The sequence below is a fragment of the Nannospalax galili genome, unplaced genomic scaffold (genome assembly GCF_000622305.1).
Source record: "Nannospalax galili isolate Female #2095 unplaced genomic scaffold, S.galili_v1.0 scaffold291, whole genome shotgun sequence".
Taxonomy (NCBI): domain Eukaryota; kingdom Metazoa; phylum Chordata; class Mammalia; order Rodentia; family Spalacidae; genus Nannospalax; species Nannospalax galili.
The window spans coordinates 3,101,719-3,109,599 of record NW_008330588.1 but is presented as its reverse complement, the minus strand read 5'-3'; positions in this window follow the sequence as shown (position 1 = coordinate 3,109,599).

Genomic DNA, 7,881 nt, shown 5'->3' with positions numbered 1-7,881 from the left:
AATCCTAGCACTTGGGAGGCAGAGGCAGGCAGATCTTTGTGAGTTCCAGGCCAGCTTGGTATCTACATAGCAAGTTCCAGGCCAGCTGGGGCTACCTGGGGAGAAGACCCTGTCTCAAGAAGACCCCCCCCCCAAAAAAAGGCAGGTAGGCCCCCAGGTCAATGGCGGCTTGCTCTTCAAGACTGGGTGAGTGAGGAAAACAAAATCACAGCCAGACCTGGTGATGCAGATACTCTGGAGGAAGAGACAGGAGGATCTCAACCTCAAGGCCAGCTGGAGCAATTCAGGGAGACTCATTCTTAAGCTAAAAGGTAAAAAGGGGGTGGGAGCATTGAGGTTAGTTGATTCAGTACATGCCTAGCCTTCATGATGGTGGGGGTTCAAGCCCCAGCCAGCACTGAATAAAACTGGGTGTGGTGATGCACACCTGTAATTCCAGCACTTAAGAAGTAGAGGTAGAAGGATCACGTTGAAGGTCACCCTTGGCTACATATTGAGTTTGAGGCAAGCCTGGATTACATGAGACTGTCTATAAATGAATTAAGGGCTGGGGATGTAAACTAGTGGTAAAGTGTCCGCCTAGCCTATACAAGGTCCTAGGTAAAAGATATGAAAGTACTAAAGCTAGCCAGATTCTTCTGGTCATTCTGGAAGAGACTAGCTGGGCCCTTGGTTTTTCTAAAATTCAATTAACCTCACTCTAATTACAATGCTCCAGTGGATAAGGAGGAGAGCTGTGAGAGTCCTCTCATTTTCTGAGTAGTTTCAAGGTAATGATAGTTCTTGAATTTCTCCCGGAGTCCCTTCATCTATGTAATAACACTGAGTATTTGTCTTGGTTAGACTCACAGTGGTTTTCAGACATTAAGTCATCCACTTAGGACTCTAATCCAAAATGCAGTGGGCTTTCAGAAAAGGTCAGTCCCTTGTCAGGTCTTTCCTTGAAGAAGTGTAAAGAGAGTGAGAAGCCCACCCATATAGTACATCAAAGAGGTGCGATTAGGATGAAGCTAATACACACATATCCCACAGGCCTGTGAATCTCTTCCAGGCAAGGTGTCAGTACTACAGTTTGGATTAAGCACCTGTCAGACTGCTAGGAGTGCACAGTGGGGAGGTGGGTATGGTGACCCATATCTGTAATCCCAGCACTTGGGAGGTGAAATAGGAAGATGAGGTGTTTAAGGCTAGCCTCGGCTACATATAGTATGAGGTCAACCTGGTTTTCAGGAAACCCAGTTTCAAAACAAACAAGCAAATAAAAAAGTGCAAGTGGGGAGGGGAGGAGTTACCAGACACCCCACTACAGGACCTATCTGTGGCACTGTCACTTGTTTGTAACCAGACTAAAGGTAGAGCTGCCAAAGTCCACAGGGGCAACCAAAGTTGATAAGCTATCAGTAATCCATGAGGGGAATAAATTAATCATTAACATAGCTCAAAATCAAAAGGTCCTAAGTCTGCAGCATTCATTTCTTTAGGAGGCATCTGACTAGATGGCATCCCCTGACTAGGTCTTACTTTGTCAGCAAAAGTTCACCATGCATAGTGGGAGTTTGGGGGCCCAGATCTTTCTTTTTTCCACTTGCTATGCCCCCCTTAATCCCATTTCAGCTTGTCAGAATTATAACTCTTGCTCCTCTCAGCGAGCTTCTTTTTAAAAGATTTAATTTGTATGCATGTACTGCCTGCATATATTTAAGTGCACCCACGTCGTGCAATGCCCAAGAAGCCAAATGTATCGGATCCCCTGGAACTGGAGTTATTGACGGTTGTCAGCTGCCATGTAGGTGCTGGGAATTGAACTTGGGTCCTCTGGAAAAGCAGCAAGTGCTCTTAATTGCTGAGCCATCTCTCCAGAACCTCAGTAAAGTGTCTTAATTGTCCTCAAGTCTATCCTGATCTACTTTTTCAAACTGTTGTGTTTTTTTTTTTTTTTTTTTTTTAAAAAAAATTCCCCTTTTCAGCTGGCCTGGAACTCACTATGTAGACCAGGTGGGCCTTGAACTCACAGACTTGTCTCTGCCTCCCAAAAGTGCTGGGATTAAAGGCATGCACCACCACATCTGGCTTCTTTCAAACTTTTTTGACTACAACCCATATTTTTAAAAAATAACAGTATTTTAGGGCTGCAGAGAGGGCTCAGTGGTTAAGAACACTGGTTGTTCTTGCAGAAGACCTGGGTTCGAATCCCAGCACCCACATGGCAACTAACAATTGTCTGTATCTCCAGTCCGAGGGGATCCAACAGCCTCTTCTGACCTCCACGAGCATTGCACAACATGGGTGCACTTACCTACATGCAGGCAATGCACACATACACATAAAATAAAAATAATTAAATTTTTTTAAAGTTTAAAAAGGGGCTGGAGAGATGGCTCAGCGATTAAGAGCACTGACTGCTCCTGCAGAGGTTCCAGGGGAATCTGAAGCCCTCTTCTGACCTCCACGGCACTGCATGACATGGGTGTACTCACATACATGCAGGCAATACACTCATACACATAAAATAAAAATAAAATATTTTTTAAAGTTTTGAAAAAAGTATTTTAAAAAATAATGTAGTACTGTAATTCTATATAAATAAAATAACAAGCAAAAAAATTTTACAACATGGGGCTAGAGAGCTGGCTCAGCAACTAAGAGGACTGGCTGCTCTTGCAGAGGACCCAGGTTTGATTCCCAACATCACATGGCAGCTGACAACTGTCTTCTGACCTCCATGGGCATTACACAACACAGGTGCACTTATGTACATGCAGGCAATATATTCAAACACATTTAAAATTTTTTCATAACATGGGGACTAGGGGTTGTTGCTCAGGGGTAGAATGCTTGCTTAGCATGCTTAGGGCTCTGAGTCTGATTTCCAGGACCAGTCAACACACAAACACAAACCTAAAATACCCATAATATGGTCAATACACTGAAAATTTATGATAGAGCTCCATTTCAAATAACAGTGACAAGTCCACTAAAATTGACTTCATGACTATGATTGGGTTGTGATCTACAAAATTAGTTGACTTACTGTATTAGGATTTTTCCCTTCAAATGAAAATGAATTTCATTTAATAAAAGGTTTTTAAACATTTTTTCCACATTTATTTATTTTGTGCACAGGCATGTGCACATGTGCACTGAGGTCAAAGGACAACTTGTGGGAGTTGGTTCTCTCCTTCTACCATGTAAGTCTTGGGAATCAAATTCAAGTTGTCAGGCTGGGCAGCAGGCACTTTTTCCCTCCGAGCCATTGCACATGTCCCAAAGTATTTCATTTCTGTCCCTAGCTTTACTGGACCTTAACCTACCTTGATTACAAGAAATTTCAGTATGTACCTGAATCCTGTAACATCTTGCACATAACAGATTGTCTATAGTTGTTGGGTGAACAGGTCAGCAGCTCCCTAAAGTTTGATGTTGGGCAATATTTAAGGGAACTGAGCACAAGAAACTGACATAGTCACTGCTCTTCCCAATGACATGCAGGAAGATTTCCCATAGGAGAAGTGAGGGAACAGCCTTGCAGAAGAAGCCAAAGAAATGAGATTCCTGCCATGATGGTGTGGAGGGTGGGGCTGGGGACTCAGAAAGCCACAGTCCCCTGGATGGTCTGTGTTGGCTGGGCAGGCAAGGGGATAAGCAGGGCAGCCAAGACTCCTTATCCATCAACTCCAGACTTTGTTAGGTTTGGCCAAGAGTTCATTCACAGCTGTTGTCCAAGCTGTTGGGTTAGCGATCTATTTTTCTGGAACTTTGGGGAGATTTTTTTTTCTTCTCTATTTTGATATGGCTTAGCAAATTTAAGAGGATCAGAGGAAAGGTGAAGGTCCCCTTCACCCCAATATCAGATCCAAGGACCCAAGTGTCAGTGCCCTATGCTTCCAGCCAGGGCTTGGAAGATCTCTTGCGGCCTTGGCTGTGAATCACCCAATAGTGCCTGATTGGGTTATAGACAAAAAGGCAACTGGGGAGAACACTTGGCTCTGAAGTAATTATCTATGGGAGTGCGCTCATTTGATCTAAGTTGTCTAGTTTGGCAAATAGTATTTCATAATCTTTTTCTCCCTTTTAGTAATTTGACTATATTTATTATTTAATATTAGTATTATTATTGGGCTTTTTGTTTATTTTTTGGTCTTTTTGAGACAGGGTCTCCTTGTAGCCTCAGATGGCCTGGAACTCCCTATGTAGACCAGGATGGCCTTGAACTCAGATCTACCTGTCTCTGCCTCCAGAGTCCTGGGATTAAAGGTGAATTCCCATCAAGCTCAGCTATTGTTTCATTTCTAACAATTCTTTGTATAGTTTGGGTAACAGTATTTTCTCAAAGTCTGTGGTTGTCTTGTCATTCTATCCATTTTGGAATAAAAATTCCAAGCAGAAAAAAATTACTAAAGAATTTGGATAAAGAAAGGCTAAGTAAGCTGGGCACAGTGGTGCATACCTTTAATCCCAGCATTTGGGAGGCAGAGTCAAGTGGATCTTTGTGAGTTTGAGGCCAGTCACAGAAAAAAAAAAAAAAAAAAAAAAAAAAAAAAAAAGTCTTCTCAAATAACCTCACAGAATTTAATTTCAGGCCCAAGCCTTAATATTTTTTATATAAAACGCTAGATGTTTCTAGAAATCCATTTTTTTTTTTTTTTTTGGTTTTTTTGGAACAGGATCTCCCTGTAGCCTCAGCTGGCTTGGAACTCACTATATAGACCAGGCTGGCCTTGAACTCCGGGAGATCCACCTGCCTCTGCCTCCCAAGTGCTGGGACTAAATGCGTGCACCATCACACCGGGCTAGAACTCCTTCCTTTTTCACATCATTCAACAAAATGTTGCTGAAGTGAAACCTGCACAGCACAAGTTATACCAGGTTCTTCCTAGAGTGAGATCAGGAAGCACTTCCTCATTTAAGAATGGTGTCTTCCAGATGGACGTGGTGGTGCAAACCTTTAATCCCAGCACTTACAACAGAGGCTAGTGGAGCTCTATGAATTTGAGGCCAGCCTGGTCTACAGAGTGAGTTCCAGGCCTCCTGGGGCTACAGGGAGGCCCTGTCTCAAAAAAGACAAGAATGGTGTCTACCACACCAGATAGCTCACAACCACCTGTAAGTCAAGCCCCAAAGCATCTGACACCCTCTTCTGGCTTCCAGAGACACCCACACACGTGGCATATACTTAATACAGTTACACATATACACATAAAATAAATCTTAAGAAAAGGCTCTAGGAACCGGGTATGGTGGTGTATGCCTTTAGTCCCAGCACTCTGGAGGTGGAGGTAAAGGCAGGCATATCTCTGTGAGTTCAAGACTATCCTGATCTACATAGTGAGTTCCTGGACAGCTGGGGCTACAGGGAGTACAGGGAGACCCTGTCTCAAAAAGACCAAAAAAAAAAAAAAAGGAGTCGAAGTGATGAAGATCTAGGGGTTAAGAGCACTGGCTCGGGCAGAGGACCTGGGTTCAATTCCCAGGTCACATGGTGGCTAACAACCATCTGTAACTCCAATTCCAGGATGCTGTTTTCTGAACTTCACAGGCATCACATGACATGGGTGCACTTACATACATGTAGGCAATACACTCATATACATAAAAAAAATAAATTTTTTTAAAAAAGGATCTAGCTTCAAGCAGACAAAAACCCAGCACAGAACTGTAGAAATGGACAGCAGGCCCCAATCTTAGTTGAAGAATTATTGGCAGCTGATTACTGCTGGGTGATAAACAGGTGATTTTCTTAAAGGGATTCTAGATAGGCTGACTAGACCTCAGTAGATAAACTTGCACTGAGGGATGTCTGGGGACACACACTTGACGACAGGCCTTAGCACAAATGAGAAAATGTATGAATTCCGGTGGTGGCGGTGGGGGCTATGGGAGGGGACCAATGGGGAACGGGGTATAAAGATGATTAAGATGTTCTATATGCCGGGTGTGGTGACGCATGCCTGGCACTATTTTTTGAGACAAGGTCACATGTCTGTAGTTGGCCTCAAACTCTAGTAGACAGCCAAAGATGATCCTAAGCTTCTGATCTTCCTGCCTCTGCCTCCCAAGTGCTAGGATTTCAGACCTGAATCACCTTAAAGAACAAAAATTTAAGCTGGACATGGTGGCGCACGCCTTTAATCCCAGCACTCGGGAGGCAGAGGCAAGTGGATCTCTGTGAGTTCAAGGCAAGCCTGGTCTACATAGTGAGTTCCAGGAAGGGCTGGCAAGATGGCTCAGTGTAACCCACTGAGCTCAACCCCCAGGACCCATATTGCAACTCCTACAAGATGTTCTCTAACCCTCCACATAGGCACTGTGGCACATGTGCCCCTTTCTGCCCATGCACAATAAATAAACATAGTTTTAAAAAGAAATGCTCTTGGAAGTGAGCATACTGGCTCTCTCTTGAGCAAACAGAAACTGTTAGGAAGAGAGACCTAAAAACAATTCAAGCACACCTTTAATCCCAGGCAGAGGCAGGCAAATCTCTGTGTATTCAAGGCCAGCCTGGTCTACATGGCGAGATCCAGGCCAGCTGGGGCTACAGGGAGACCCTGTCTCAGAAAGACCGGAAAAAAACCAATTCGATCACATACACACACACAAAAAAATTCAATCACATACTCAAAAACAAAACATAAGTACCTTACCTATCTAGTAAGTCTTCCACTTGTTCAAGGTAAAATTTCCTGGCTACTACCACGGTGCTACACCTTACATGTAAAGGAATAGATGACTAATTTTTTCATCTCTCTGAAGGAAAATATATCAATTTAATAAATAAGTCTTGGCTGGAGGTGGTGGTGCACACCTTTAATCTCAGCATCTGAGAGGCAGAGGCAAGAGGATCTCTGTGAGTTTGAGGCCAACCTGGTCTACAAAGCAAGTTCCAGGCCAGCCAGGGCTTATACAATGAGATCTTGCAGAGGCCCTGGGATCAGCTCCCAGGACCCATGTGACAGCTAACAACTGTCCATAACGCCAAGGGATCCACCCTCTTCTGGCCTCCATGGGCATTGCATGCGTGGGTATACTTACATACATGCAGGCAAAACACTCATGTGCATAAAATAAGTAATTTAAAAAAAAGAATAAATAAATCTTACTCTTTCAGACACAATTGCATATAGAAATCTGTTTTTATTTGCAAACACAGGACCCAACTGTCTCACACAGAAACTGCAAAGCAAGAACACCAAGAACGAGAACAGACATCCCAGCATTATCAGTAAGAGCTCCAGGTACTAAGAAGAGAAAGTGTCAGAATTCCAAACGAGAAATTCAAAATGCTTCCAAGAAAACCTGAAAATGGAATTTGTTCAGCCAAAGAACAGTGTTTCGGGTCTGCTCAATTCTGTAGCTTTTAAACTCCAGGTCTCAGCCTAGCCTTGGCTATGGACTCCAAATAAAACCAGGAGTGCACTTGACCCCAAGACTCACCCTTCCCCAGGCTTCTGTGTGCTGCAACAAGCTAAAGATTTTCTCGGTGTCTTCTGAAAACCTAGGACTTCAACATATGCTTGGCAAAGCACTTAACACTGCGCCGCCCCCAGACCCAGTTTCTCTTAAGTAGTTTCAGGTTGTTCTTCTCACACACCTGTCATTTAAAGTAAGTATTTCTGCTCTGTTCCCTACTATCCATCACACCAAAACATAAACACATACAAATTTTTAAAAGTTAAGTAAAATTAGCTTTTAAAACCCAGCAAAGCAAGAGATAGTCAAATTGAACCTGACAGAACTTGAAGATTTTAAAACCGAAGGGGAAAAAAACACACAGAAAAACCAAAGCTTCCCCCAAACACTGAAATTCACAGGCGTGGTGAAAACTTCCTCAAAGTCTAGACTCAAGTGAAAGTGTCACATTTTCCCAAGTCACCTTCGGGAAAC